At 33.9% G+C, this 23,383-nt stretch overlaps 1 long non-coding RNA gene across 1 annotated transcript; it reads right to left on the bottom strand.

The window, feature by feature from the left end:
• Positions 1-1,086: 1,086 nt before the first annotated feature.
• On the bottom strand, positions 1,087-14,856 carry LOC127946046 (uncharacterized). The gene is made up of 2 exons (XR_008151005.1): positions 14,202-14,856; positions 1,087-3,507 (listed from the first exon to the last, which is right to left on the bottom strand). It is a non-coding gene; the product is annotated as an uncharacterized LOC127946046 (long non-coding RNA).
• Positions 14,857-23,383: the final 8,527 nt, after the last annotated feature.

Genomic DNA, 23,383 nt, shown 5'->3' with positions numbered 1-23,383 from the left:
ATGTTGGCGCTGGAGACTAAATGCTCCCTGATAGTTTCACACCTAATTCACTTAACACACACACACACACACATACACACACACACACACACACATTACCCACAGTGACAGAGGGACAGAGTGACATCAGATGTATGATAGTTTTTTAATTTTCTATCATCCATATAGTGTTGTATAGTCATGAAACTATGCATATTTCCTCAGAATGACTTGTCTTCTATGTGTACATTTTTTTGAAGTGTTTAGAAGCTGCACTTAAAAAAATAAAAGACATTTACTGGTTACTTTTTTACTGTTATTTCAAAAAATCACCACGACAAAACCATTCAAGCTATTCAAAATTCATTCGCATCTGTTCTGTAAGATACATTCTTTAAACAGTGGTAAAAGAGGATGTGGTGCTGATCCTTCAAGAGTCACTCAAAACTTATCTGTCCATAAAGCCTATAAAGAATTATTCTTAATATACAGTTCACAATACTTCAGCATGTTGTTCTAATTAAGTGAGGGTCATTTTATCAGTAAAATACATAAAATTCATATTATTTTTCTTTGAAAGATTTCTATAAATGATTTAAATCATACTTGTTTCTACAATAATTATTTAAAAGTGATCCTATAGCTCCATCTGGTGGCCATTATTGGTACTAAGAATTGCCAGCTTGATTTATATGTTATGATAGTTTTAATTTTATGCTGGCTCTTGAAAATGATAAAGCTATGAAACTTACTGTGCTTCCTTCAAATGATGACTTCTAGGTATATAAAAAATTATGAAGAGTTGGAATTAAAAATTTTAAAGATATAGTAAAATAACTATGGTATTTTTTTATGTTACTTTAATAAATCTCTATGGCCACACCATTTAAGGTATCCTAAACCCATTCGCAATTTAACATCTTCAGTATATGGCTTCATGTTAAAAAAGTTTGGTGTGAACTACTTGTGTCTTCTTGGAGGAGAATGAATTCATTTACAGGCTGAGTTTATCATAAATCCACAATAACATTTCTGAGTTCTGTATCAATCTGTGTTGTTGTTTGTTTATTTTTATTTTTTTATTTTTCATAGGAAGATAACTGACCCTTTACTCTCCTTTTTAATAAATGAGCTATTTATAGCTGTATTTATAAACTGCTTACTACTGACTATTAATATTGGGACAAGGCTTTATGAAGCATGAACTGACTATTTACTAATGAGTGCAGTTATTATAAAGTGTTATCAATGCATTTGCTAATGTTAACAAATTAGACATTATTTTACAGTGTTATCAAATCCCTTAAATGATTTGTAAGTGTTTTGTAATGATTTTATTGACCTAAAAGCATTTGTGAAAGTTCTGCTTGCATTACAGCTTAGTCTTGATCTGTGAGCTGAACAGATTTACTGTTACATCCATGAGATTATGTAAATTCAAATAAATATCATGTCACAGGATGTCAGAGGTCAGTATCAAATTAGTTTGAAATTATTATTTGCAGCACAAATAAGGTTTTTTAGGATTTTTAAAAATCCCTAAAACTGTCAGAAAAGGATAAGGCCTAAGATTTCTATGTGAGTGGCTAAATTTGTTTGTTTTTATAACTATAATGCATAAACTATGAAACTATACAAAATGTATAAAAAAGTACAAGTTATTCTTTTCCAATGTTTTTTATTTATTTACATTTTTTTTTTTTTTTTTTGGGATTTACATTTTTACAAATTAGCCTACTGCAATCATTCTAAACAGCTTGAATAAAACCTGTCAATATTTATTATAGACCACTATAACTGTGTATAATCTAACAAACGAGTTTATTATGAAAATAAAGTGTGTACACCAGATAAATTGGACGATAAAGAAATTGCTAACAATAGTATAATAGAGCATGTTTTAGGTTTTTAGGCGTTTAGATGCAGAAATGGACAAATCAAATGTAAAATCAAATGTAATTGATTTAATTAAATATAGATTAAGTCTTGTTAGAGCAAAATAATAAATAAATACGTACACACATTAAAAAAGCAGCCAAGATGAATGAGTTTAATTTTTTATATAGCCTAGATTAAAATTGAAGACAGAAGCAGCTGGTATATGCGGTCACTTAATATTAAAATCCAGTAGATCCACTTCAGATTTATTTCTCAACAGTTTATGTTCACGTGGCTGTTTTCGTTTATATTAGCCAAGCTATTATGTATTTTGAAATAATCTTGTCCGTGATGTGTTCGTTCTTACGACGAAAGCCAGAATCCTGCAGCTCGAGAGATATATGTTATTCTGCCAGTCGCGCTTTCAAATAGTCTTGCGCACTTAAACGGGTCACAAACACCTGCATTTAGCTCGTGTAGTGTTATAATGGATGTATTGTGTGCATTTATGGCAATAATTTATTTTGAAAAGCTCTTAAACAAGAATAAATTCGTTTGTTTTGAACTTGTGGCACTGTGCACGCTGATCGGAGGCGGTGATTTCAGATAGGCAGCCGTGAATATTTCATTTTCACACAAACAGTTCAAAAACATCTTAATTTAGCTCTTAGTGTGCTCTAATTGGTGAATTGTGTGATATCGCTGCAATACTTTATTTTTAATAGCTATAAAACAAGAATAAACTCGTTTTTTTCTGAGCTCATCATTCCACACGCTCCTGCTCAGAGCGGTGATTCATCTCTCGTGTTTCTCACGTATCACTGACCACACATCAATTATTAATGAGCCCTGACCTTATAATAATCATATATGTTGGTTTAGCTTGTCAGTGTGAATTAAATCCAAGTATTTATTTGTATTTTAACCGATTTAAAATCGAAACCAAAAGACAGTCTCCTCCCTTTTTTATTCCGGTAACTGCACCTGTAGGGGCGCTATTTCTCTCAGACAATGGAAGTCTAAGCACACACACTCAAACTGAGGGACAGAGTGATATGAGATGTCTGACAGTTTTTTAATTTTCTGTTATCCATACAGTGTTGTAAAGTCATGAAACTATGCATATTTACTCAGAATAACTTTTTTTCTGTATGAAAAAAGGTTTTGAAGTGAATGGAATTTAAAAATGCAGGAAAATTAATAATTCCATCTTTATTGTCATTTTAAAAAATCCCCACGACAAAACCATCCAAGCTATCCAAAACCCATTCACAATTTAAGTTCCTCAATGTTTTTTCAACATGTACACCAAGTTTGGTGTGTATAGTGTTACTCTCCTCTGAGCAGTATGCATTAATTCACAGCTAAATGTAAAAAACAATCCACATTCAAATCAAAATAGCCGACTTCCTGTTGGTCGTAGCTGATGACTGTGAATTAGAAAGTTGTCCGTCTTGATAAGAACAATTTTTGTACTGAGTTTGGTGTCTGTAGCTAAAACTAACCCCCCCACTTTTGACAAAAGGTGGCGCTATAGAGTGCCTCTTCCACGCCCTCTTATGAAATTTTGCCAGTGTCTAGCTGTCACTAATACTGATATGTGTTCTGAGTTTGATGAAATTCTAAGCATGTTATATGCCTCAAAATCACCTGAGAAGTATTCCAGTTTGACATGTTGCCATGGCAACAATATTTTTAGATATCAATATCCCCCCAGCAGATTTATATCGGCTGTGTTTTAACATTATTCTGATGAAGTTTGAAGCAAATCGAGTAAAAATAAGATGCTGAATTCAAAGCATTTTGAAAATGACACACTTCCTGCTGCCAGTAGGTGGCGCTATAACTTTGACTCCTAATAGTCACATATATGCGATCGACATCATACAATGAATAATCTGATGAAGTTTGATTAAAATTAGGAAATGTATGTGGATGGTATTAGACACTTCCTGTTTCTCATTTCTCACCATAATTTCAAAGCCTCGCCACGAGCAAACCGTTTGAGATATCAAAAATCCCCTGGCAATTTTTCATCCCCAATGTCTTGAGATCATGTTGACCGAGTTTGGCGGCAATCGAGTAAAAAACCTATGACAAGTATTTCAAATTCCAGAGCATGCGCTTTTTACATAACTCTAAATAGCTGACTTCCTGTTGGGCGGAGCCTATGATATGCAATACGAAAGTTGTTCGGCACGATGAGATCTATATGTGTACTGAGTTTCATATTAATACGTGCAAGTATGTGTGAGCTATACATCAACATTTATAACTGTGATCCAGGGGGCGCCGTAGAGCCCCTGTGCCACGCCCAGGTCTCAGCCTCTGCAGGCTCCTTCAGGCCACAGATTCCAAAGTGTGCGCAAATTTTCAAGAGTTTTTGAGTATGTTAAGGACCCCAAAAGCCCCCACAACTTTGACGACAAATATGAATAATAAACCCCAAATAGCCAACTTCCTGTTGGGCGGAGCCTATGATATGCAATACGAAAGTTGTTTGTATTGATGAGTTCTATATGTGTACCGAGTTTCGTATGTCTATGTGCAAGTATGTATGATATATGGCCCTCCATATTCCAGGGGGCGCTGTAGAGCCCCTGTGCCACGCCCGTGTATCAGTCTCTGCCCGGCCCTAATGGCCGCAGGTTCCAATGTGTGTGCCAATTTTCAAGACTTTTTAAGCATGTTAAGGGGCCCAAAAGCCCCCGAAACCTTGAAGAAAAATAATAATAATAAATAATAAATATAGCTGCAAGCAGCGATGGCGGGCTCAAGCCACCAATGCCATCGCCACCCCGGTGGCATCAGGTAAACTGTGCCCAGCGGGCACATGCATTCACAATATCCCTCTGGCAGTGAGGTTTTAAAGGATACGGCAGTTAAAGGGTTAATCCGAATCATCTAGACTTTAAAATCACATTCACAGAACAATATATATATTAGTAACACTGTACAATAAGATTTCATTTATAAACATTATGTTAACATGAACAATATTTATATAGCATTCATTCATGTCAGTTAATATTCCAAACTTAAACATGAAAACATTGTTTTATTGTGATTTTTTTCCAAGTACATTTTACCAATTCCAAACCATATAAATCTTAATAACTACCATTATTTTTTATTTAATCATTTATGAGTGCTATACAATAGTCCAGGAAAGCTGGAAGAGAAAAACTCCTTATATTCATGTGTGCAGAATTATTAGGCATGTTTTCTTTTACAGATGAAATGCGCTAAAATAGACTTTTAACTCAAACTGTAAGGTCGAAAATTATGAAATACCCATGAGAAATATCAAACACAAATGCAATACAGAAATGGATAAGTTAAGACTTGACCATTGTACAAAAAATACTGACTGGGTCATGAGGTCAGAAAAGAAGAAGAAAAAAGCAGGTCAAGAAGAACTGACAAAAAGAATTGCAAAATAATTAGTAATTAATGTGAAGATTAATTTTTAGTCAATTCTGCAAGACAGACTTTTCAGGAAAGGAGGTGGAATAAAAATGAGCTCCTAAATCTTAATCCTGGATTCTGGAAGATATACTCCTCAAACCATCGAACAAGAGGAGGTGGTGCTGGTCCTTCACGAGTCACTCTAATCTGTGCATAAAGCCTATATATAAAGACTTAATATATAGTATTTCACAATACTTCATGGTATTCTAATTAAATCATTTTTTGGAATCTTAAGTCTCTCAGAGTCCGACACCGAGTAATTCTGGAGACTCCAGGAAAGTGGCAGTTCTGTAAAATGTTGGCGCTGGAGACTAAATGCACCCTGATAGTTTCACACCTAATTCACTTAACACACACACACACACACATTACCCACAGTGACAGTGGGACTGAGTGACATCAGATGTATGATAGTTTTTTTTTAATTTTCTATCATCCATATAGTGTTGTATAGTCATGAAACTATGGTCATGAGACCAGTCATTCTGAGGAAATATGCCTCAGAATGACTGGTCTCCTATGTGTACATTTTTTTTTTTTAAAAGTGTTTAGAAGCTGCACTTTAAAAAAATAAAAAGACATTTACTGGTTCCTTTTTTACTATTATTTCAAAAAACATCACGGCAAAACCATTCAAGCTATCCAAAATTCATTCGCACCTGTTCTGTAAGATTAATTCTTTAAACAGTGGTAAAAGAGGATGTGGTGCTGATCCTTCAAGAGTCACTCAAAACGTATCTGTCCATAAAGCCTATAAAGAATTATTCTTAATATACAGTTCAAAATACTTCAGCTTGTTATTCTAATTAAGTGAGGGTCATTTTATCAGTAAAATATATACAATTCATTTTTTTTTTGAAAGATTTCTATAAATGATTTAAATCATACTCGTTTCTACAATAATTATTTAAAAGTAATCCTATAGCTCCCTCTGGTGGCCATTATAGGTACTAAGAATTGCAAGCTTGATTTATAAGTTATTATAGTTTAAATTTTATGCTGGCTCTTGAAAGTGATAAAGCTATGAAACTTACTGTGCTTCCTTCAAATGAGGACTTCTACTTATATAAAAAATTATGAAGATTTAGAATGAAAAATTGTAAAGATATAGTAAAATAACTATTGTATTTTTTTATGTTACTTTAATAAATCTCTATGGCAACACCATTTAAGCTATCCTAAACCCATTCACAATTTAACATCTCAGTATATTGGCATCATGTTGAAAAAGGAGTATGGAGTAGTATGAGTAGGAGTATGAATTCATTTGCAGGCTTTATCATAAATCCACAATAAAATTTCTGAGTTCTGTATCAATCTGTGTTGTTGTTTGTTTATTTTTATCTTTTATTTTTCATAGGAAGATAACTTACTCTCATTTTTAATAAATGTGCTTATAAACCAAGGACAAGCTATTTATAGCTGTATTTATAAACTGCTTACTACTGACTATTAATATTGGGACAAGGCTTTATAAAGCATAAACTGACTATTTAATAATGAGTGCAGTTATTATAAAGTGTTATCAATGAATTTGCTAATGTTAACAAATTAGACATTATTTTACAGTCTTATCAAATCCTTAAATGACTCATAAGCATTTGTGAAAGTTCTGCTTGTATTACAGCTTAGTATTGATCTGTGAGCTGAACAGATTTACTGTTACATCCATGAGATTATGTAAATTAAAATAAATAAAATGTCACAGGATGTCATAGGTCAGTATCAAATGAGTTTGAAATTATTATTTGCAGCACAAATAAGGTTTTTTTAGGATTTTTAAAAATCCCTAAAACTGTCAGAAAAAGGTTAAGGCCTAAGCTATTTCTATGTGAGTGGCTAATTTTATTTTTGTTTTTATAATTGTAATACACAAACTATGAAATTATACAAAATGTATAAAAAGATAAATAAATAAATACGCACACATTAAAAAAGCAGCCAAGTCGAATGAGTTTCCTTTTTTATATAGATTAAAATTGAAGACAGAAGCAAGTGGTAAATGTGGTCACTTTAATATTCAAATCCAGTAGATCCAGTTTATGTTCACGTGGCTGTTTTCGTTTATAGTCGCCAAGCTATCATGTGTTTTGAAATAATCTTGTCCGTTATGTGTTCGTTCGTACGACGAAAGGCAGAATCCTGCAGCTCGAGAGATATGTTATTCTGCCAGTCGCGCTTTCAAATAGTCTTGCACACTTAAACAGGTCACAAACACCTGCATTTAGCTCTTGTTGTGTTACAATGGGTTTATTGTGTGCATTTGTGGTAATATTTTATTTAAAAAAGCTCTTAAACAAGAATAAATTCGTTTGTTTTGAGCTGGACACTGTACGCGATGATCGGAGGCGTGATTTCAGTTAGGCAGCTGCAAATATTTCATTTTCACACAAACAGTTCAAAAACATCTTAATTTAGCTCTTGGTGTGTTCTAATTGGTTGATTGTGTGATATCGCTGTAATAATTTATTTTTAAAAGCTTTAAAACAGGAATAAATTCGTTTTCTCTGAGCTCTTTACTTCAGACGCTCGTGATCACAGCGGTGATTCATCGCTCCTATTTCTCACGTATCTCTGGCCAGAAATAATTTATCCATGAGCCCTGAACCGGTAATAATCAGATATGTTGGTTTAGCTTGTCAGTGTGAATTAAATCTAAGTATTTGTTTGTATTTTTAACCGATTTAAAAGTGAAAGTAAAAGTCCGGGAATTGAACCTGTAGGGGCGCTATTTCTCTCAGACAATGGAAGTCTGAAGCACATATACTCAAACAGAGGGACAGAAGTGAGATGAGATGTCTGACAGTTTTTTAATTTTCTGTTATCCATACAGTGTTGTAAAGTCGTGAAACTATGCATATTTCCTCAGAATGACTTTTTCATCTGTATGAAAAAATTCTTTGACGTGTTTGGAAGCTGCAATTTAAAAATACAATAATGATTCCCTTTGTAAGGTCATTTAAAAAAATCACCACGGCAAAACCATTCAAGCTATCCAAAATCCATTCACAATTTAAGTTCCTATCAGAAATACTGATGTGTGTTCAGAGTTTTGTGAAATTCTAAGTATGTTATTTGCCTCAAAATCACCTGAGAAGTATTCCAGTTTGACATGTTGCCACGCCAACAATTTTTTAGATATCAATATCCCCCTTGCAGATTTATATCAGCTGTGTTTTAACATTATTCTGATGAAGTTTGAAGCAAATCGAGTAATAATAAGATGCTGAATTCAAATCATTTTGAAAATGACACACTTCCTTCTGCCAGTTGGTGGCGCTATAACTTTGACTCCTAATAGTCACATATATGCGATCGACATCATACAACGAATAATCTGATGAAGTTTGATTAAAATCAGGAAATGTATGTGGATGGTATTAGACACTTCCTGTTTCTAATTTCTCGCCATAATTTCAACGCCTCGCCACGAGCAAACCGTTCGAGATATCAAAAATCCCCTGGCAATTTTTCATCCCCAGTGTCTTGAGATCATGTTGACCGAGTTTGGCGGCAATCGAGAAAAAAACCTATGACAAGTATTTCAAATTCCAGAGCATGCGCTTTTTACATAACTCTAAATAGCTGACTTCCTGTTGGGTGGAGCCTATGACATGCAATACGAAAGTTGTTCGGCACGATGAGATCTATATGTGTACTGAGTTTCATATGAATATGTGCATGTATGTGTGAGCTATACATCAAAATTTTTGACTGTGTTCCAGGGGGCGCCGTAGAGCCCCTGTGCCACGCCCGGGTCCCAGCCTCTGCAGGCTCCCAAAGGCCACAGATTCCAAAGTGTGCGCAAATTTTCAAGAGTTTTTGAGTATGTTAAGGACCCCAAAAGCCCCCACAACTTTGACGAAAAATTTGAATACTAAACCCTAAATAGCCAACTTCCTGTTGGGCGGAGCCTATGATATGCAATACAAAAGTTGTTTGGATTGATGAGATTTATATGTGTACCGAGTTTCATACGTCTACGAGCAAGAATGTATGATATATGGCCCTCCATATTCCAGGGGGCGCTGTAGAGCCCCTGTGCCACGCCCGTGTATCAGTCTCTGCCCGGCCCTAATGGCCGCAGGTTCCAATCTGTGTGCCAATTTTCAAGACTTTTTAAGCACGTTAAGGGCCCCAAAAGCCCCCGAGACGTTGGAAAAAAATAATAATAATAATAATAATAATAATAATAAAAAATAATCCTAAGGAAAACAATAGGCCTCTCGCCCTTTGGGCTTGAGCCCTAATAATAAAAATAATAATAATAATAACAAATAATCCTAAGGAAAACAATAGGGCTCTCGCCCTCCAGGCTTGAGCCCTAAAAATATAGCTGCAAGCAGCGATGGCGGGCTCAAGCCACCAATGCCATCGCCACCCCGGTGGCATCAGGTAAACTGTGCCCAGCGGGCACATGCATTCACAATATCCCTCTGGCAGTGAGGTTTTAAAGGATACGCCAGATAAAGGGTTAATCCGGATCATCTAGACTTTAAAATCACATTCACAGAACAATATATATTTAACTTTAGTAACACTTTACTATAAGATTTCATTTATAAACATTATGTTAATATGAACAATATTTATATAACATTCATTCATGTCAGTTCATATTCCAAAATTAAACATTAAAACATTGTTTTATTGTGATTTTTTTTCCAAGCACATTTGACCAATTCCAAACCATATCAATCTTAATAACTACCATTATTTTTCATTTAATCATTTATGAGTGCTATACAATAGTCCAGGAAAGCTGGAAGAGAAAAACTCCTTATATTCATGTGTGCAGAATTATTAGGCATGTTTTCTTTTACAGATGAAATGCGCTAAAAAAAGAGTTTTAACTCAAACTGTAAAGTCGAAAATTATGAAATACCCATGATAAATATCAAGCACACATGCAATACAGAAATGGATAAGTTAAGACTTGACCATTGTACAAAAAATGCTGACTGGGTCATGAGGTCAGAAAAGAAGAAGAAAAAACAGGTCAAGAAGAACTGACAAAAAGAATTGCAAAATAATTAGGAATTAATGTGAAGATTAATTTTTAGTCAATTCTGCAAGACAGACTTTCAGGAAAGGAGGTGGAATAAAAATGAGCTCCTAAATCTTAATCCCGGATTCTGGAAGATATATTCCTCAAACCATCGGACAAGAGGAGGTGCTGCTGGTCCTTCACGAGTCACTCTAATCTGTTCATAAAGCCTATATATAAAGTCTTAATATATAGTATTTCACAATACTTCATGGTATTCTAATTCAATAGTTTTTTGGAATCTTAGATCTCTCAGAACCTGGCACATTGTAATTCTGAGATTACAGGAAAGTGTCAGTTCTGTAAAATGTTGGCGCTGGAGACTAAATGCTCCCTGATAGTTTCACACCTAATTCATTTAACACACACACACACACACACACACACACATTACCCACAGTGACAGAGGGACAGAGTGAGATCAGATGTATGATAGTTTTTTTAATTTTCTATCATCCATATAGTGTTGTATAGTCATGAAACTATGCATATTTCCTCAGAATGACTTGTCTTCTATGTGTACATTTTTTTGAAGTGTTTAGAAGCTGCACTTAAAAAAATAAAAGACATTTACTGGTTACTTTTTTACTGTTATTTCAAAAAATCACCACGACAAAACCATTCAAGCCATTCAAAATTCATCCGCACCTGTACTGTAAGATACATTCTTTAAACTGGTAAAAGAGGATGTGGTGCTGATCCTTTAAGAGTCACTCAAAACTTATCTGTCCATAAAGCCTATAAAGAATTATTCTTAATATACAGTTCACAATACTTCAGCTTGTTATTCTAATAAAGTGAGGGTCATTTTATCAGTAAAATACATAAAATTAATATTATTTTTCTTTGAAAGATTTCTATAAATGATTTAAATCATACTTGTTTCTACAATAATTATTTAAAAGTGATCCTATAGCGCCATCTGGTGGCCATTATTGGTACTAAGAATTGCAAGCTTGATTTATATGTTATGATAGTTTTAATTTTATGCTGGCTCTTGAAAATGATAAAGCTATGAAACTTACTGTGCTTCCTTCAAATGATGACTTCTACATATATAAAAAAATTATGAAGAGTTGGAATTAAAAATGTTAAAGATATAGTAAAATAACTATTGTATTTTTTTATGTTACTTTAATAAATCTCTATGGCCACACCATTTAAGGTATCCTAAACCCATTCGCAATTTAACATCTTCAGTATATGGCTTCATGTTAAAAAAAATTGGTGTGAACTACTTGTGTCTTCTTGGAGGAGAATGAATTCATTTACAGGCTGAGTTTATCATAAATCCACAATAACATTTCTGAGTTCTGTATCAATCAGTGTTGTTGTTTGTTTATTTTTTTTATTTTTATTTTTTTCATAGGAAGATAACTGACCCTTTACTCTCCTTTTTAATAAATGTGCTTATAAACCAAGAACAAGCTATTTATAGCTGTATTTATAAACTGCTTACTACTGACTATTAATATTGGGACAAGGCTTTATGAAGCATGAACTGACTATTTACTAATGAGTGCAGTTATTATAAAGTGTTATCAATGCATTTGCTAATGTTAACAAATTAGACATTATTTTACAGTGTTATCAAATCCCTTAAATGATTTGTAAGTGTTTTGTAATGATTTTATTGACCTACAAGCATTTGTGAAAGTTCTGCTTGCATTACAGCTTAGTCTTGATCTGTGAGCTGAACAGATTTACTGTTACATCCATGAGATTATGTAAATTCAAATAAATATCATGTCACAGGATGTCAGAGGTCAGTATCAAATTAGTTTGAAATTATTATTTGCAGCACAAATAAGGTTTTTTAGGATTTTTAAAAATCCCTAAAACTGTCAGAAAAGGATAAGGCCTAAGATTTCTATGTGAGTGTCTAAATTTGTTTGTTTTTATAACTATAATGCATAAACTATGAAACTATACAAAATGTATAAAAAAGTACAAGTTATTCTTTTCCAATGTTTTTTATTTATTTAATTTTTTCTTTTTCTTTTTTCTTTTTTGGATTTACATTTTAAAAAATTAGCCTACGGCAATCATTCTAAACAGCTTGAATAAAACCTGTCAATATTTATTATAGACCACTGTAACTGTGTATAATCTAACAAACAAGTTTATTATGAAAATAAAAGCGTGTACACCAGATAAATTGGACGATAAAGAAATTGCTAACAATAGTATAATAGAGCATGTTTTAGGTTTTTAGGCGTTTAGATGCAGAAATGGACAAATCAAATGTAAAATAAAATGTAATTGATTTAATTAAATATAGATTAAGTATTGTTAGAGCAAAATAATAAATAAATACGTACACACATTAAAAAAGCAGCCAAGATGAATGAGTTAAATTTTTTATATAGATTAAAATTGAAGACAGAAGCAGCTGGTATATGCGTCACTTAATATTAAAATCCAGTAGATCCACTTCAGATTTATTTCTCAACAGTTTATGTTCACGTGGCTGTTTTCGTTTATATTAGCCAAGCTATTATGTATTTTGAAATAATCTTGTCCGTGATGTGTTCGTTCTTATGACGAAAGGCGGAATCCTGCAGCGCCAGAGATACATGTTATTCTGCCAGTCGCACTTTCAAATAGTCTTGCACACTTAAACGGGTCACAAACACCTGCATTTAGCTCGTGTTGTGTTATAATGGATGTATTGTGTGCATTTATGGCAATAACTTATTTTAAAAAGCTCTTAAACAAGAATAAATTCGTTAGTTTTGAACTTGTGACACTGTGCGCGCTGATCGGAGGCAGTGATTTCAGATAGGCAGCCGCGAATATTTCATTTTCACACAAACAGTTCAAAAACATCTTAATTTAGCTCTTGGTGTGCTCTAATTGGTGAATTGTGTGATATCGCTGCAATACTTTATTTTTAATAGCTATAAAACAAGAATAAACTCGTTTTTTCTGAGCTCATCATTCCACGCGCTCCTGCTCAGAGCTGTGATTCATCTCTCGTGTTTCTCACGTATCACTGACCACACATCAATTATTAATGAGCCCTGACCTGATAATAATCATATATGTTGGTTTAGCTTGTCAGTGTGAATTAAATCCAAGTATTTATTTGTATTTTAACCGATTTAAAAGTGAAACCAAAAGACAGTCTCCTCCCTTTTTTAGTCCGGTAACTGCACCTGTAGGGGCGCTATTTCTTTCAGACAATGGAAGTCTAAGCACACACACTCAAACAGAGGGACAGAGTGAGATGAGATGTCTGACAGTTTTTTTTAATTTTCTGTTATCCATACAGTGTTGTAAAGTCATGAAACTATGCATATTTACTCAGAATAACTTTTTTTCTGTATGAAAAAAGGTTTTGAAGTGTTTGGAATTTAAAAATGCAGGAAAATTAATAATTCCATCTTTACTGTCATTTAAAAAAATCACCACGACAAAACCATCCAAGCTATCCAAAACCCATTCACAATTTAAGTTCCTCAATGTTTTTTCAACATGTAGACGAAGTTTGGTGTGTGTAGTGTTACTCTCCTCTGAGCAGTATGCGTTAATTCACAGCAAAATGTAAAAAACAATCCACATTCAAATCAAAATAGCCGACTTCCTGTTGGTCGTAGCTGATGACTGTGAATTAGAAAGTTGTCCGTCTTGATAAGAACAATTTTTGTACTGAGTTTGGTGTCTGTAGCTAAAACTAACCCCCCCACTTTTGACAAAAGGTGGCGCTATACAGTGCCTCTTCCACGCCCTCTTATGAACTTTTGCCAGTATCTAGCTGTCACTAATACTGATATGTGTTCTGAGTTTGATGAAATTCTAAGCATGTTATTTGCCTCAAAATCACCTGAGAAGTATTCCAGTTTGACATGTTGCCACGGCAACAATATTTTTAGATATCAATATCCCCCCAGCAGATTTATATCGGCTGTGTTTTAACATTATTCTGATGAAGTTTGAAGCAAATCGAGTAAAAATAAGATGCTGAATTCAAAGCATTTTGAAAATGACACACTTTCTGCTGCCAGTTGGTGGCGCTATAACTTTGACTCCTAATAGTCACATATATGCGATCGACATCATACAACGAATAATCTGATGAAGTTTGATTAAAATCAGGAAATGTATGTGGATGGTATTAGACACTTCCTGTTTCTCATTTCTCGCCATAATTTCAACGCCTCGCCACGAGCAAGCCGTTCGAGATATCAAAAATCCCCTGGCAATTTTTCATCCCCAATGTCTTGAGATCATGTTGACCGAGTTTGGTGGCAATCGGGTAAAAATCCTATGACAAGTATATCAAATTCCAGAGCATGCCCTTTTTACATAACTCTAAATAGCTGACTTCCTGTTGGGCGGAGCCCAATGACATGCAGTACGAAAATTGTTCGGCACAATGAGATCTATATGTGTACTGAGTTTCATATGAATATGTGCAAGTATGTGTGAGCTATACATCAACATTTCTGACTGTGTTCCAGGGGGCGCTGTAGAGCCCTTGTGGCACGCCCGGGTCACAGCCTCTGCAGGCTCCTAAAGGGCAAAAATTCCAAAGTGTGTGCAAATTTTCAAGAGTTTTTGAGTATGTTAGGGACCCCAAAAGCCCCCACAACTTTGCCGAAAAATATGAATACTAAACCTTAAATAGCCAACTTCCTGTTGGGCGGAGCCTATGACATGCAGTACGAAAGTTGTTTGGTTTGATGAGATCTACATGTGTACTGAGTTTCATGTGTCTACGTGCAAGTATGTATGATATATGGCCCTCAGTATTCCAGGGGGCGCTGTAGAGCCCCTGTGCCACGCCCGTGTATCAGTCTCTGCCCGGCCCTAATGGCCGCAGGTTCCAATATGTGTGCCAATTTTCAAGAGTTTTCGAGCATGTTAAGGACCCCAAAAGCCCCCGAAACCTTGAAGAAAAATAATAATAAATATAGCTGCAAGCAGCGATGGCGGGCTCAAGCCACCAATGCCATCGCCACCCCGGTGGCATCAGGTAAACTGTGCCCAGCGGGCACATGCATTTACAATATCCCTCTGGCAGTGAGGTTTTAAAGGATATGGCAGTTAAAGGGTTAATCCGAATCATCTAGACTTTAAAATCACATTCACAGAACAATATATATATATATATATATATATATATATATATATATATATATATATATATATATATATATATATATATATATATATATATAACTTTAGTAACACTTTACAATAAGATTCCATTTATAAACATTGTGTTAACATGAACAATATTTATATAGCATTCATTCATGTCAGTTAATATTCCAAACTTAAACATTAAAACATTGTTTTATTGTGATTTTTTTCCAAGCACATTTTACCAATTCCAAACCATATCAATCTTAATAACTACCATTATTTTTTATTTAATCATTTATGAGTGCTATACAATAGTCCAGGAAAGCTGGAAGAGAAAAACAGGTCAAGAAGAACTGACAAAAAGAATTGCAAAATAATTAGGAATTAATGTGAAGATTAATTTTTAGTCAATTCTGCAAGACAGACTTTCAGGAAAGGAGGTGGAATAAAAATGAGCTCCTAAATCTTAATCCCGGATTCTGGAAGATATATTCCTCAAACCATCGGACAAGAGGAGGTGGTGCTGGTCCTTCACGAGTCACTCTAATCTGTTCATTAAGCCTATATATAAAGTCTTAATATATAGTATTTCACAATACTTCATGGTATTCTAATTAAATAATTTTTTGGAATCTTAGATCTCTCAGAACCTGACACATTGTAATTCTGAGACTCCAGGAAAGTGGCAGTTCTGTAAAATGTTGGCGCTGGAGACTAAATGCTCCATGATAGTTTCACACCTAATTCACTTAACACACACACAAACACACACACCCACACACACACACACATTAACCACAGTGACAGAGGGACAGAGTGACATCAGATGAATGATAGTTTTTTAATTTTCTATCATCCATGTAATGTTGTATAGTCATGAAACTATGCATATTTCCTCAGAATGACTTGTATTCTAAGTGTACATTTTTTTGAAGTGTTTAGAAGCTGCACTTTAAAAAAATAAAAGACATTTACTGGTTACTTTTTTACTGTTATTTCAAAAAATCACCACGACAAAACCATTCAAGCTATCCAAAATTCATTCGCACCTGTTCTGTAAGATAAATTCTTTAAACAGTGGTAAAAGAGGATGTGGTGCTGAACCTTCAAGAGTCACTCAAAACGTATCTGTCCATAAAGCTTATAAAGAATTATTCTTAATATACAGTTCACAATACTTCAGCTTGTTATTCTAATTAAGTGAGGGTCATTTTATCAGTAAAATACATAAAATACATATTATTTTTCTTTGAAAGATTTCTATAAATTATTTAAATCATACTTGTTTCTACAATAATTATTTAAAAGTAATCCTATAGCTCCATCTGGTGGCCATTATTGGTACTAAGAATTGCAAGCTTGATTTATAAGTTATGATAGTTTTAATTTTATGCTGGCTCTTGAAAATGATAAAGCTATGAAACTTACTGTGCTTCCTTCAAATGAAGACTTCTACGTATATAAAAAATTGTTGGAATGAAAAATTTTAAAGATATAGTAAAATAACGATTGTATTTTTTTTATGTTACTTTAATAAATCGCTATGGCCACACCATTTAAGGTATCCTAAACCCATTCGCAATTTAACATCTTCAGTATATTAGCTTCATGTTAAAAAAGTTTGGTGTGAACTACTTGTGTCTTCTTGGAGGAGTATGAATTCATTTACAGGCTGATTTTATCATAAATCCACAATAAAATTTCTGAGTTCTGTATCAATCTGTGTTGTTGTTTGTTTATTTTTATTTTTTTATTTTTCATAGGAAGATAACTGACCCTTTACTCTCCTTTTTAATAAATGTGCTTATAAACCAAGAACAAGCTTTTTATAGCTGTATTTATAAACTGCTTACTACTGACTATTAATGTTGGGACAAGGCTTTATAAATCATGAACTGAATATTTACTTTTTGAGTTTGAAATTATTATTTGCAGCACAAATAAGGTTTTTTAGGATTTTTAAAAATCCCTAAAACTGTCAGAAAAGGATAAGGCCTATAAGATTTCTATGTGAGTGGCTAAATTTATTTGTTTTTATAACTATAATGCATAAACTATGAAATTATACAAAATGTATAAAAAAGTACAACAGTTATTGTTTTCCAATGTTTTTTATTTATTTAATTTTTTTTTTTTTTTTTTGATTTACATTTCAAAAAATTAGCCTACTGCAATCATTGTAAACAGCTTGAATAAAACCTGTCAATATTTATTATAGACCACTGTAACTGTGTATAATCTAACAAACAAGTTTATTATGAAAATAAAAGTGTGTAGACCAGATAAATTGGACGATAAAGAAATTGCTAACAATAGTATAATAGAGCATGTTTTAGGTTTTTAGGCGTTTAGATGCAGAAATGGACAAATCAAATGTAAAATAAAATGTAATTGATTTAATTAAATATAGATTAATTCTTGTTAGAGCAAAATAATAAATAAATAAATAAATACGTACACACATTAAAAAAAGCAGCCAAGATGAATGAGTTTCATTTTTTATATAGATTAAAATTGAAGACAGAAGCAGCTGGTATATGCGGTCACTTAATATTAAAATCCAGTAGATCCACTTCAGATTTAAACTCAACAGTTTATGTTCACGTGGCTGTTTTCGTTTATATTCGCCAAGCTATTATGTATTTTGAAATAATCTTGTCCGTGATGTGTTCGTTCGTACGACCAGAGGCAGAATCCTGCAGCTCGAGAGATATATGTTATTCTGCCAGTCGCGCTTTCAAATAGTCTTGCACACTTAAACTGGTCACAAACACCTGCATTTACCTCTTGTTGTGTTACAGTGGGTTTATTGTGTGCATTTGTGGTAATATTTTATTTAAAAAAGCTCTTAAACAAGAATAAATTCGTTTGTTTTGAGCTCGACACTGTACGCGCTGATCGGAGGCAGTGATTTCAGATAGGCAGCCACAAATATTTCATTTTCACACAAACAGTTCAAAAACATCTTAATTTAGCTCTTGGTGTGTTCTAATTGGTTGATAGTGTGATATCGCTGTAATAATTTATTTTTAAAAGCTTTAAAACAGGAATAAATTCGTTTTCTCTGAGCTCTTTACTCCAGACGCTCGTGATCACAGCGGTGATTCATCTCTCCTATTTCTCACATATCTCTGGCCAGAAATAATTTATCCATGAGCCCTGAACCGGTAATAATCAGATATGTTGGTTTAGCTTGTCAGTGTGAATTAAATCTAAGTATTTATTTGTATTTTTAATGGATTTAAAAGTGAAAGTAAAATTTCGCGAATTGAACCTGTAGGGGCGCTATTTCTCTCAGACAATGGAAGTCTGAAGCACATATACTCAAACAGAGGGACAAAGTGAGATGAGATGTCTGACAGTTTTTTAAGTTTCTGTTATCCATACAGTGTTGTAAAGTCGTGAAACTATGCATATTTCCTCAGAATGACTTTTTCATCTGTATGAAAAAATTATTTGACGTAATTGGAAGCTGCAATTTAAAAATACAATAATGATTCCCTTTGTAAGGTCATTTAAAAAAATCACCATGGCAAAACCATTCAAGCTATCCAAAATCCATTCACAATTTAAGTTCCTATCAGAAATACTGATGTGTGTTCAGAGTTTTGTGAAATTCTAAGTATGTTATTTGCCTCAAAATCACCTGAGAAGTATTCCAGTTTGACATGTTGCCACGCCAACAATTTTTTAGATATCAATATCCCCCTTGCAGATTTATATCGGCTGTGTTTTAACATTATTCTGATGAAGTTTGAAGCAAATCGAGTAATAATAAGATGCTGAATTCAAATCATTTTGAAAATGACACACTTCCTTCTGCCAGTTGGTGGCGCTATAACTTTGACTCCTTATAGTCACATATATGCGATCGACATCATACAACGAATAATCTGATGAAGTTTGATTAAAATCAGGAAATGTATGTGGACGGTATTAGACACTTCCTGTTTCTCATTTCTCGCCATAATTTCAACGCCTCGCCACGAGCAAACCGTTTGAGATATCAAAAATCCCCTGGCAATTTTTCATCCCCAGTGTCTTGAGATCTTGTTGACCGAGTTTGGCGGCAATCGAGAAAAAAACCTATGACAAGTATTTCAAATTCCAGAGCATGCGCTTTTTACATAACTCTAAATAGCTGACTTCCTGTTGGGTGGAGCCTATGACATGCAATACGAAAGTTTTTCGGCACGATGAGATCTATATGTGTACTTAGTTTCATATGAATATGTGCAAGTATGTGTGAGCTATACATCAACATTTCTGACTGTGTTCCAGGGGGCGCCGTAGAGCCCCTGTGCCACGCCCGGGTCCCAGCCTCTGCAGGCTCCTAAAGGCCACAGATTCCAAAGTGTGCGCAAATTTTCAAGAGTTTTTGAGTATGTTAAGGACCCCAAAAGCACCCACAACTTTGACGAAAAATTTGAATACTAAACCCTAAATAGCCAACTTCCTGTTGGGCGGAGCCTATGATATGCAATACAAAAGTTGTTTGGATTGATGAGATTTATATGTGTACCGAGTTTCATACGTCTACGAGCAAGAATGTATGATATATGGCCCTCCATATTCCAGGGGGCGCTGTAGAGCCCCTGTGCCACGCCCGTGTATCAGTCTCTGCCCGGCCCTAATGGCCGCAGGTTCCAATCTGTGTGCCAATTTTCAAGACTTTTTAAGCACGTTAAGGGCCCCAAAAGCCCCCGAGACGTTGGAAAAAAAAATTATAATAATAATAAAAAATAATCCTAAGGAAAACAATAGGCCTCTCGCCCTTTGGGCTTGAGCCCTAATAATAATAATAAAAAATAATCCTAAGGAAAACAATAGGGCTCTCGCCCTCCAGGCTTGAGCCCTAATAATCCTAAGGAAAACAATAGGCCTCTCGCCCTTTGGGCTTGAGCCCTAAATATAGCTGCAAGCAGCGATGGCGGGCTCAAGCCACCAATGCCATCGCCACCCCGGTGGCATCAGGTAAACTGTGCCCAGCGGGCACATGCATTCACAATATCCCTCTGGCAGTGAGGTTTTAAAGGATATGGCAGTTAAAGGGTTAATCCGAATCATCAAGACTTTAAAATCACATTCACAGAACAATATATATAACTTTAGTGACACTTTACAATAATATTTCATTTCTAAACATTATGTTAACATGAACAATATTTATATAGCATTCATTCATGTCAGTTAATATTCCAAACTTAAACATTAAAACATTGTTTTATTGTGATTTTTTTTCCAAGCACATTTTACCAATTCCAAACCATATCAATCTTAATAACTACCATTATTTTTTATTTAATCATTTATGAGTGCTATACAATAGTCCAGGAAAGCTGGAAGAGAAAAACTCCTTATATTCATGTGTGCAGAATTATTGGGCATGTTTTCTTTTACAGATGAAATGCGCTAAAAAAAGAGTTTTAACTCTGTAAAGCCTGTGAGAAATATCAAACACAAATGCAATACAGAAATTGATAAGTTAAGACTTGGCCATTGTACAAAAAATGCTGACTGGGTCATGAGGTCAGAAAAGAAGAAGAAAAAAACAGGTCAAGAAGAACTGACAAAAAGAATTGCAAAATAATTAGGAATTAATGTGAAGATTAATTTTTAGTCAATTCTGCAAGACAGACTTTCAGGAAAGGAGGTGGAATAAAAAAGAGCTCCTAAATCTTAATCCCGGATTCTGGAAGATATATTCCTCAAACCATCGGACAAGAGGAGGTGGTGCTGGTCCTTCACGAGTCACTCTAATCTGTTCATAAAGCCTATATATAAAGTCTTAATATATAGTATTTCACAATACTTCATGGTATTCTAATTAAATCATTTTTTTGAATCTTAGATCTCTCAGAACCTGACACAGAGTAATTCTGGAGACTCCAGGAAAGTGGCAGTTCTGTAAAATGTTGGCGCTGGAGACTAAATGCTCCCTGATAGTTTCACACCTAATTCACTTACACACACACACACACACACACACACACACACACATTACCCACAGTGACAGAGGGACAGAGTTACATCAGATGTTTGATAGTTTTTTAATTTTCTATCATCCATATAGTGTTGTATAGTCATGAAACTATGCATATTTCCTCAGAATGACTTGTCTTCTATGTGTACATTTTTTTGAAGTGTTTAGAAGCTGCACTTTAAAAAAATAAAAAGACATTTACTGGTTACTTTTTTACTGTTATTTCAATAAATCACCACGACAAAACCATTCAAGCTATCCAAAATTCATTCGCACCTGTTCTGTAAGATAAATTCTTTAAACAGTGGTAAAAGAGGATGTGGTGCTGAACCTTCAAGAGTCACTCAAAACTTATCTGTCAATAAAGCCTATAAAGAATTATTTCTTAATATACAGTTCACAATACTTCAGCTTGTTATTCTAATTAAGTGAGGGTCATTTTATCAGTAAATACATAAAATTCATATTATTTTTCTTTGAAAGATTTCTATAAATGATTTAAATTATACTCGTTTCTACAATAATTATTTAAAAGTAATCCTATAGCTCCATCTGGTGGCCATTATTGGTACTAAGAATTGCAAGCTTGATTTATAAGTTATGATAGTTTTAATTTTATGCTGGCTCTTGAAAATGATAAAGCTATGAAACTTACTGTGCTTCCTTCAAATGATGACTTCTACATATATAAAAATTTATGAAGAGTTGAAATGAAAAATTTTAAAGATATCGTAAAATAACTATTGTATTTTTTATGTTACTTTAATAAATCGCTATGGCCACACCATTTAAGGTATCCTAAACCCATTCGCAATTTAACATCTTCAGTATATTAGCATCATGTTGAAAAAGTTTGGTGTGAACTACTTATGTCTTCTCGGAGGAGTATGAATTCATTTTTACATGCTGATTTTATCATAAATCCACAATACAATTTCTGAGTTCTGTATCAATCTGTGCTGTTGTTTGTTTATTTTTATTTTTTTTATTTTTCATAGGAAGATAACTGAAAAGATTACTCTCCTTTTTAATAAATGTGCTTATAAACCAAGAACAAGCTATTTATAGCTGTATTTATAAACTGCTTACTACTGACTATTAATATTGGGACAAGGCTTTATAAAGCATGAACTGACTATTTACTAATGAGTGCAGTTATTATAAAGTGTTACCAATGCATTTACTAATGTTAACAAATTAGACATTATTTTACAGTGTTATTAAATCCTTTAATGACTTATAAGCATTTGTGAAAGAAGCTTAGTCTTGATCTGTGAACTGAACAGTTTTACTGTTACATCCATGAGATTTTAAAAATGTAGATACATGTCATGTCACAGGATGGAATAGGTCAGTATCAAATGAGTTGAAATTATTATTTGCAGCACAAATAAGTATTTTTAGAATTTTGTTTTTAATTCCTGAAACTGTCAGAAAAAGATAAGGCCTAAGAGATTTCTTAAGCTGTAATGAAAACAGCAATGTTAGCAACAGCAACAAAAAATAACAATTTAAAATACATTTTTTTTCTGGTGATTAAACAGATGATTAAGTCTCTCTCTCTCTCTCTCATTGTGTCTGCCACTCAGCTCATGCCCATCCCCCACTCACACACACACACTCACACACACACATGCACTCAGTCAGCACACATACATTGCTCAAACAGAGGGACAGAGTGAGTTGAGATGTCTGACAGTTTTTTTTAATTTTCTTTTAATCATACAGTGTTGTAAGGTCATGAAACTATGCATATGTCCTCAGAATGATTTGATCTCTGTATGAAGATGTATTTTTTTTAAGTGTTTGGAAGCTGCAATTTAAAAATACAAGACACTTAATGATTCCCTTTTTACTGTCATTTCAAAAAATCACCACGACAAAACGGTTCAAGCTAACCAAAATCCGTTCGCAATTTAAGTTCCTCAATGTTT

This window comes from Carassius gibelio, chromosome A24 (genome assembly GCF_023724105.1).
Source record: "Carassius gibelio isolate Cgi1373 ecotype wild population from Czech Republic chromosome A24, carGib1.2-hapl.c, whole genome shotgun sequence".
NCBI lineage: Eukaryota > Metazoa > Chordata > Actinopteri > Cypriniformes > Cyprinidae > Carassius > Carassius gibelio.
Note: the sequence above shows the minus strand (reverse complement) of the source record. Positions and strands in the feature narration are given on the sequence as shown.